General features: G+C 39.8%; 1 long non-coding RNA gene across 1 annotated transcript; it reads right to left on the reverse strand.

Moving 5' to 3' along the window:
- Nucleotides 1–3280: 3280 nt before the first annotated feature.
- Nucleotides 3281–8529, reverse strand: LOC140705642 (uncharacterized). The gene is made up of 3 exons (XR_012085085.2): nucleotides 8270–8529; nucleotides 6870–6945; nucleotides 3281–4623 (listed from the first exon to the last, which is right to left on the reverse strand). It is a non-coding gene; the product is annotated as an uncharacterized LOC140705642 (long non-coding RNA).
- Between the last annotated feature and the right edge of the window lie 2018 nt (nucleotides 8530–10547).

Below are 10547 nucleotides of genomic sequence, written 5' to 3' on the forward strand. Positions count from 1 at the left end.
GTAAATTGCAACTTGAGTAGGCCCAACTTGAATCAATGGGACTAATGGAGGAGTTCACTTACCCAACCCCAATTGATTCAATGGGCCTAACTCTAGTTTTGACATACTACGAGTATGCTAAGCAACAGGATTTCAGGATTTGTGTAAAACAGGAGTGGCATCTTCAGAAATGTTTGGCCTTGCTCCTCCTGACATTCTTCATCATTGGCTCCGCTGGACAAGCTGTAGTCCAACAACAACTAAAATGCTATATGTTGCTTATCTCAATGTAAGAACACCAGGTTGTGAGAAGACAATCATACAGACTGCCTCTAAAGCAACAGTTTTATATGTGGTTCAGGTATCTAGCTGGAGATTGGGAGTTCAATTCCTCACTGTTCCTCTCAGGAGAAGAGCCAGCTTTTGTGGCCTTGGACAAGCTGCACCATCCAGAAGTAAACCACTTCTGAGTATTCTGTACCTGGAAAACTCTGAAAAGGGTCGCCATAAGTCAAAATTGACTTAAAAGCACATGACTGTTATTATTCAGCTTTATAGGTGGTGGTTTAAATATTTTACATGTAAGGATATATCTATTATCTGAATGCAGTGTTTATATTTAATTTTAAAGAGTATTTGAGTAAAAGTTGGTTCATTTCAGGTTCGTAATGCAAGTGGATAAATTTGGCCCATGGACTACTTGTGGACATATCCCATGTGGTAACATATAGATATGGATAAAGGAGTAGGCTGGGGCAGAGGGTGAGGCTCCTCCTTGCACTCCCTGCAGTATTTCCTCACTGCTGTGTCTGAATCCAACCAGCGGCTGCCCCAGTTGATCACAGTGGGGTACGTGGACGGCCAGCTTTTCATCCAGTATGACAGCGTCACAAGAAGGAAGCAGCCTCGGGCTCCCTGGATCAAGAAGTTGGAGGAGGAGGAGGATCCCCAGTATTGGGACAGGGAGACCCAGATATCACAGAAAGAGCAGATGTTCAGACGGAATTTAGAGATCCTAAGAAATCGCTACAACCAGAGTAGAGGTGGGACTCATCAGCCCTGGAAGGCAGCCCATCTAGGAGAAGGAAAACTACGATTTCAAACTCCCACTGAGGTGCCGCCATCAGCATCCACACCATGAGGGAACAGGCCGGGTAGGTGGGAGTCCCACCTTCTAGGAGAAGGAAAACTCCGATTTCAAACCTCCACTGCCTTGTGGCTATATCCACTGATGGAAAAGGCTTTAGGAGTTAACCTTGAGGCAAAATCCAGAGCTGGAGTCCCGGGGGCAGTTCGTGTCATTCTGTCAACTCCTGAGACATCGCTGAAACCAGTTGTATTGGCTCTTGCCTTTCCATTGGACTATTTCAGCAATGTGGAGAGGGGGGATTTGCTGGTTGGGTAACAGCCTATCCTCCATATTATTTTACCCAGGCTTTGTGCCCTGGAACGGACACTCCAGCTTTGTGCAGTGTCAAAACACTAGACGCTGTTCCAAGTCCTCCATGCAGAGCACGTTACCATAGTCTCTCGAGACAGAAGGATGCCTATGTAAACAAATATGTAGCATAGATTTCAATGTAACTTTTCATTTGATGTCATGAGTGAAAAATGTGTGTGTGTGTTATAAAACTGTAATTCATTACTGATTAACAATTATTGAATGATCTAAAGGATCAGGAGTGCAGTAGCTTAATCTTGAAAGCAAAATATATGCAGAAGTTGGAATGAAAGTTTAGCAAGAAATGGAGATATATAGCAGAATTCTAAAATGCAAGGTTGACTGAGAAAGGGGGAAAAGGAGTATAAGGCTGCCATCTGTTGGTCAATTTAACATTACCGTAATTTAATGGTAGTAGGAAGGGAAATTTGGTCCAGTTCAGGTTTTGTTTTCCAAGAAAACCTGTTCAGATGTGTGGAACTGCCACTTCTAGAATCCCCCAGCCAATTCATGTAGGAGAAAGAAAATTACTTCCTTTTATAGCTTACCCTTTTGCCTGCTCAGAGTCAGCGAGGGATAATGCATGTTCATACAGCAATGGCAATATTTTAATGAACTATCTGCAGTACTAATTGTAAATCAGTTACCTGTAGCCTATGCCTTTTTATTTACTTGTTGATGTCTTTTCTACGAATTTTACAGGCACAGTGAGAACTCCTGGGACAACGGTGTGGATGTGTACTTGATTTACATTGGTTCATGCTTTTAGCAGATGTTCTGTAACCTTCTTGCACATTAAGTCCTTTCATTTTCCTCTCATATCTCATGTTGAGAAATATGTTGATACATACTCTGTCAAAATGTAAAGGTATTATTTCCTTCCTTCTGCCTGCATCCATTACACAGGATGTTGAGCATAATAAAAAAGATGGCTGTTCCATATTTCTGTAGTAGATAGGTAGGGAAGGTAAACAGACACAGCTAGATCTAACATTGTATTGTTGTTGCCACAGAAATTTTGTCCCCTGCCTCCAAAGTACAGCCATCGACACTAGCCAAAAATGGCTTTTGAAAGTTTCCTACTCTTTTTGAGCTAATATGGGGTGCACACATTGAAGCTGTAATGAAATGGGAGATCATCCCCGCATAGTTCTGTCAGAATCCATAATTCAGCCGGCAGAACTCCAGTGCTGGCTATTGCCCATAGACAACTAGGGTTTGTATGAAATCTTGTTATGTAACTAACTTTTACCTATTGACACTGAATGTGATATGTTCCATTTACAGGTCAAAATACTGTGGCATCTAGTCTTTAGGCTAACAGATTTGTTTCCATGTGAGCAGGTGTAGATCAAAATACCTTTTAGTCAAATCTGTCTTTTAAGGTTTTTGCAGGAGGCGGAAGAACAATTTAAAGTTCTTGTGTACATTGCTGTTAAGAAATAACTATATTTAGCTATACACAAGGGCTTCTGGTGATGTTTTTGTGAGATGGCTGTTATTTTTTGCCATCAATTTTCAACTGCCCAGAATCTTATAAGTTAGTTATAGTGGTGAAAATGCAGTCAGGTGAACTGCCACTAGTTAATGAGTTGTTGCTTGTATACCTCATCACACATCAGATGACACAACTGGCATGTGATGAGTGATGCAACTAGTTATTTGTTAACTAGTGGTAATTTGCTGCTGCAGTTTATAGCATTCCACTTGCTAACTCATAGGGCTCTAGCCTCTCTGTTTATACTGTACTATCCTCTGATTCATCACTGCAGTGTGTGTAAACAGAGCAAAGGTTATGCTGAATCCAGAGACTGCTTGATCAGATTTTCAAATTACATAAAAAAGTCTTCAATATAGAAATATTGTATGCATTTAAATAACAACATTTTATATTGCACTATATCAGATCGCATTCCAATAGTCAAAAACAGTTAAAATATAACCATAATATAATTACAATGATACAAACATACAATAAGTAATTATCATTCAATAAAGCAATAAACAAACAATCAAAATAACTATAATAACAATATAATAATTAAAGTACAGTAATTCTATCCCAATAATTGCCTATAACCACTGGACTCTTCATGTGAAAATATATCACAAAGGAAATAAGCTTTTATTTCCCAGTGACTTGCAGTAAACAAGAAGTATACTTCTTTTAGAAGACTAGAACATAAAAACAGAAACCGCAGCAGTAACAGAGAACTCACTTAACTCACTCTTTTTGAAGACTTAATCTGTGAGCTGATACTCATCATTTATTATGATATATGTGCATTACAATTAATTTATATACTGTTAACTCTGATGTGGCTGCAACTACAGGACAACTTGGAGGTCTTCCTTTGGCTATTATGGCCACTTCCTTTTCTAACATCTTTCCAAGCAATAATGAATAATTATGTTTCTTAAACAAGGCTAATTATCTTGTGGTCCACCAAATGTGATGAGACTGCGGCTCTCATCTTTCATTTCTCATCAGCTAAACTAGCAAGAACTGATGGAAACTATAGCCAAATATGTAGAAGGCCACACATTACTCATTCATCCATTCAACAGTGCCCCCAGTCACTCAGATCCATAAAAATGAAAGAGATATGTACTTTAGGATCTGAGATCCTTTGTTTCCAGTAAATGTGTAGATATATTTCAGCCACTAAATGTATTTTAGCAGTTTAGAGATTTGTGTAAGACCATCCTGTATCATTCATTATCAATGAGAAAGCTACCTAGAAGTGGACTGAGCTAGAACAGAGGCTAAAATAAGCTTAAAAGCTACTATAGAAGAATCTGTAACACAAGAGGGAAACAGCATTACAATTCATAAACTAAAGCATTTGCTATAGTATATCAAAGCTTGTACTCCACACAATTGCTCTGGCGCCAGATGGTAGACAATTACTTTTTGTCACGAGAGAACCAATCATAATCGTTATTCACACTCTGAGAAACACAATGAAATTTGGTAATGAATTGAATTCCACTTTTGCATCCTGTAGTTCCAATGGTTCTTTAAATGTATTTGTGTTTGGCACAATTATTTTTAAGTTCCATAGCACTTTTTGTTGCATGGCAGTTGTGGCTTTTTGACAGCAAAGTATCCATCAGTGTAACACTGATACATATCAACCTCATCTACTCGTATTCCTGCCGCAAGTCACTCCAAATAATGACAACAGACTGTATGCCTGCCACTGCAAAATTAACAGAGATACAGAAATGAATCAGTCATAGCGTAGGCACACTAGATACTTAATTCAATCATACTTACCTCTTGATTTCAATGGGGTTACTTTAAGCATGACTATGATTGATGAAAGGTCGGGAAAGATATATGGTTCTTCTACCAATCTGAAAACATGGATGGATGATCTGTTTATCATGAATGTGACCTAGGTTTTGAGTTCATGTCTTCATTAGAGTAATGAAGAAACATGAATATGAGCTTATATTTCTGATATTTTAGTTGTCTAATAAAAGGATCATTCCCCTTGTCTTTAGATTAAGATTCGAACTATTCCACTGTACAGGAATCAGAATCATTTGCATAGTCTTCTCTTCACCTTATGGCCACTTTCATCATTCAGTACAATGCTTTCTATGCCATATTTGCTTTTGCAGAAGGAATACCAGACAAAGGGTTTTTTTTTTGTTTTCAGTTCCTTCTACTGAGTTTTTCAATATTTATAGTAGGAGTGGCTTTCCAGGATCTGCAACTACCAAACTTAAAACAACATTCATTGAATGATACTTTGCAGGAGATTAAAAAAGGTGTTTTGCAAATTACCTTTTCCACCCCACATATTTAGCCATCAACAAATTCATTTTAAAAAGTCAAAGAACAGATTACTAATTTCGCATACATCCATACTGCATACATCCATACTGCCCATTTCCTCCTTTTATCTCCTTACATGCTTTTCTGAACATTCTTTGTGGTAGTGTGGTGCTGTGCCATAACACAGGGAAAGACATAACATTGGTTCTTGTTCTAGCCATAGATACAGGAGAGCATTTCATTCTTTTTTTTTCTAAAATAAGAACTCCCCAAATTTCTTCATGACTTCAACAGAAAGAATTCAAAAGGAAAAAAAGACTATTGAAGAAAACAGAACTCATGCATTAAATTCATCAACACAGAGGACTTTAAATTTTAAATCTTAAAAAGCTCTGAATTCCATGTCTATTCCATTATGTTTATGGTGCTGAAAGGTTCATTGTTAGCCCAACTGACTGCCAAGTACATCATGATCCTCCTTTTGTTGGAAACCAGCTATAGCACTGGAAGCTGGTCTATTGGGAGCAGTGGGGTACTGCCCTACTAGACTCAAGTTACTCTACTCAGTCCACTGCCTACCTCCCTATCATGGGGGTAGAGTCTGCTATTAGCTTTATTGTTCGTTAATAATTGAATTCCAGCATTGTGCCTGAAACCACGTAAGGCCTGAAGTGTAGTGGTGATGCGGGGACACACTTAAGTTCCTCCTCCACATCTTCACCTCATTCAGAAGTCAGGCAGACTTTTGCATGCTCACAGCAAAGGTCTGAAGTGGTGCTTGTCAGTGCATTCTGCTCAACATGCATACAGTATTTCCTGGAATGAGAGTTCTGAGAGGCAGGGCTCCCAATCATGAAACTCCTGTCAGTGCACACAGTGGAATGCTCTTACAAGTACCACTGCAGATCTTCACTCTGAACATGTGAAAGGACACCAGAGTGGAATGCGTGTGACTTCATGTCCACCATATATCAAACCCTAATGCTTTTCAAGTTCCAGTGCCTAAATGAGGCTAACATCTGAATCTGTGCAATTCAGCAGTCTAGTCCCTCCTACGAAACTCACAGGCACACAGCACTTGTTGTTCTTTAAAACAAGATCGGATGCAAAGCTTTTCAGCATATAAAGAAGCTTCCAAGAGAAAGCAGCAATCAGGGGTGGGTCAGAAAGTTTGACAAGCCCAGTTAATGGATTCTTATGGAACTGAACATGTTGGGAATCAAATGAAGCTCTACCTTGACCTAAAGGGCTTATCGCTGAGCTGGCTGGACTGGTTGGCTGCTCCTGCAGCTCTGCTTCTTGGCAGTGTATGGAAGTTTTGGCTAGGAAAAAACCCTAGCTATGCTATAGTGCAGGGACATACAGAGCAGATCAAGCGTCAAGACTAGACCACCCTTTGTTATTGTTTCATCAACTGGCACTTACAGTGTCAATAACTCTGAAACAGTGGTAAGAGAAAGAACAAAAGGGTTCACTTACTCTCAGTTCTGAATACATAAAAAACAGAATATTGTAGAAAAATAGGAACAGACCTTAACTGACTCATAACTTGCATACTGACTACATGACTAAATACTAAGAGACAACAGACTGAAAAAGGAGGGGAAATACTCTTAGGCAGAGAGAGAACAATTGGTTAATGCTGGATAGAGTGATAGTCACCTCAGTCCAGAAAGTTACCTCCCAGGCAAACATCTTAAAGACAACGTACCAGGCTGAAAATAATTCCAATGGTACCCTGGAAAGAAGAGAAAAGAAACATTGTTTTATTTGTGCAGTTCATGGCCTAGACAGGGGGGAAAATGTGTTGAGGAGCACTTGTTCATTTCATTTGGTATTGGGGGAAAGTAGAACACTTGAATGGATTTGTTTGCTTATTTGTTTGTGACAGACATTTTGTTCTCAACTGTGTACTGTCAACTTGCACAGAAATTTAGACATTTAATTTACAAAAAGAACCTATGTGTGGAATATGATGAGGGATGGAGGAAGAACCTCTCTCTCTCTCTTTTAAACCCTTATTCTTAATCCTAGTTTGTGCGCCTGTATGTTAAACTTCATAGAAGCTACCAATTTGAATTTGACCAAACTCCGGGAGGTAGTGGAAGACAGGAGGGCTTGATGTGCTCTGGTCCATGGGGTCATGAAGAGTCGGACATGACTTAACGACTGAACAACAAAAAATGTTAAACTTGCAAATTTAATTTTGGTCACAGTCTATGCTGCCTGGAGGCTTCTGTTACTCATAGTTCGAAAAGCAACTTTTCCAAGCTTGGTCGCAGGTGAAACTAGTTTCCATTACTCAGTGTAAACCAGAAGTCAGCAGGGAACCTAACACTGCCTCCAGCACCACTTCTAAATGGACTAGTGGCAAAAGTCCAGCTTCAAGACCAAGGAGCCAGACCTTGGCCTGTTTTGGAGGAGAGCTCAGTGTGCTCTACTACTGCTTCTGTTTTGAATTTAATGAGACCAGGAAATGCATCGACACAAATGTCTCTAAGCGTTATCTCCCAACCTGCAGTTTAAACATACCCAGTTAATTCTTATGTATCTCTCCCAGTATGTTTGTGCTTAGTATGGCACCATGAACCTGTATGCTCTGAATTTAGGCACCTTGGGAAATTAGTTTCATTCCTTGGGGGATGGGTTATACATGTAACCTATCCACTCTAAGTTCATGAATAAATAATTATTAATTGACATGCAATCTTTCCTAAGAGTGTGATAGTTCAGTAAACCTTAGAAACCTCAGCGAAAGAACAAAGGAAAAAAACCCAATATTTTAAAAATGCAAAATGGCTATCAAGACAGTGACATATTTCTTTCTCTTCACCCAGTGGTTCCACAAAATCGCTGGTGGAACTAGCTGCATGTGCATATGTAGACCATGCATTGGCCTCAGTGTAGCCTTAGTGCCTCAGTGGTTCCTGGTGCTTCAGTAGTTGAAGTGTCCAGAGGTAACCTTGGGCTTTATTGAGGGCTTCAGCTGCTTTTCCTTTGGTGCCAGCATTCAGTCGACTGTATTATTTTTTATTTCCCTTTCCTCAATTCAAAATGCTTACCTTTTAACCTCATTGAATGCCAAGTAAAGAATCTACTGTGGTGTTCCTCTGTCTTGGGAGTAAACAGTATCTCCTTGCTCTACTTCATAGCTGATCCAGAATTGCACAAACACCTCTGATTTAGTTTGTTTATGCACACTTGTCTGAAGATTGCACACATGCTGACCAATTGCCTGCTCAAGGGTTCATGAGAATGTGAACAAAGTCTTTTTCATATACATCTTGTACCCAGTAGGCTTTTCACTTGTTCAGATGAACAGCTATATGAGGAAAAGGCAAGGATACCAGCAGTTAGTGGGCATGATTCTGTTCCCCTTCTGCCTACATGCGTGAACTCAACATTTGATTAGACACATTTACCATGCTATCTTTTTATTTTAGACCCAGAGGGCTACAGTCACATGTGACACCACATGCCTATGCTAATACACAGGAGAGAGCTGGGAATTATGGGGACCTTCAGGCCACGATTTAGCTTTTCCACTTGCAGTCCACATGGAAACCTTTAGATTTAGATTCTGCAATCTTCTTCAGTTGATCCCAGATTTAATTTTAAGGGAGGGGATTAGGATGTGTTCCCTCTGTCAGGCAAAATTCATGTACATGGGTATATATCACAAAAAGGGTCACCCGACTGACAGTTTAGGAGTCAACAATTGTCTCATGCAAGGTTAAAGTTGCATGAAGACTCCTTCCCTGTCCCTCTCTTCTTCCTCCTCCTCCTCCTCTTTGACCTCTGCTGCAGATCCAGTACCCATTGCCAAGTGAGAAATACAACTAACCTGTTTACTGTCTAGAAAACAACCGTTTGAAGTCTTCTGTCATTGCTGTTCTTAGGGACACAGGAAGCTGCCTTATTTCTATAGCCCAGCCTGATGTGGTGACCTTCAGATGTGGACCTAAAAAAACCCTTAATCTCCAGTGAGCTGGAATCCAACACATCTGGAACACACTAGTGGGAGAAAGCTGATGCAGACCATTATTATGAATTCTGACTTTTCCCACCACTGTCCAGATGCTGTGGGATTGGAGCTTTTGCTAGTAGGTAGAGCCTTCCCATATCAAACAGGCAGACTTTTGACAACAAGATGGGTGTTGAGGCAACGGCTTTTCATGGGAAATACTGTACAGTGGTGCCTCGACTTACAGCCATAATCCGTTCCAGAAGATGGACGTAACTCAAAATGGTCATAAGTCGAAGCACCATTTCCCATTGAAATGCATTGGAACGTGATTAATCTGTTCCAGAAAAAAGAAAATAACTCCCCAAAATAAACTTAAAATGAAACACTGCAAGCCTCATAGGAAGGTGCTGGGGCTGCAATAAAATAAAATAAAATAAAATAAACAACAGAGCTAGCACCGAAGGCGCTGGGGCTTAAAAACAAAATAAAACAAAAAATAAACAGCGGAGCAAGCCCCATCGGAAGGCACTGGGGCTGCAAAAAAAAAAAAAATCAACAAAAAACAAAACAACACAGCATAGAAACATAACCCCCAGCCCAAACCCACCCTGCAAGCCCCACCCAGAATAGTTTTTAAAAAGCAGAAAGCAGCACCTTACCTTACCAGGCAGTCTAAAGTCTCCTCCGACGCACTCACTCTAACCATTGGGGTGAAAGAGCTACAAAGAAGCAGCCCCTTCACCTACTAATGAAGCAAATTTGAATTTTCCACCTTTTTTCCCTGCCTTCTTCCGGTCGCAACTCAAAGCAAAATTTTGCAGCCGGAGCTGGTCGTAACTCAAAATGGTTGTAAGTCAGGACGTTCGTAAGTCAAGGGACCATTTTTCTCTCATGTGCTTCAAAATTGTTCAACGACTGTTTCCATATGTTTAATTGCACTTCAACAGTAACATAAACTTCAACAACAAATTGCCACCAGTTGCAAAGTTGACATTTGTTTTCTTGATGCATGCGCGCATGCACGCATACACACACACACACACACACACAAAGACTGGCTTCTGCATTGTTGGCATTTGGCAATTGGCATTTATGTGATTGAAGTCACCCTGATGGATATAAGTAACAGGATTCTGGCCAACATGTTCTATTTTTAGATTTTTTTTAAATTTTAATTTTATAAGTTGCTTTAAGTCATTGTTTTGAAAGAAAGATGGGATGCAAATAAAATAGTATAAAATAATATGAATTGCCATCAGACTCTATTCTAAATCCTGGAAAAGGAACAATGTAAAAATTTGAGTTGTGTGTCTGCCACAGTTCCCATCATATGTAGTGCAACTATAGATCCAGAAATACATCTAATAAAAATA

The sequence above is a fragment of the Pogona vitticeps genome, chromosome 3 (genome assembly GCF_051106095.1).
Source record: "Pogona vitticeps strain Pit_001003342236 chromosome 3, PviZW2.1, whole genome shotgun sequence".
Classification (NCBI taxonomy): domain Eukaryota; kingdom Metazoa; phylum Chordata; class Lepidosauria; order Squamata; family Agamidae; genus Pogona; species Pogona vitticeps.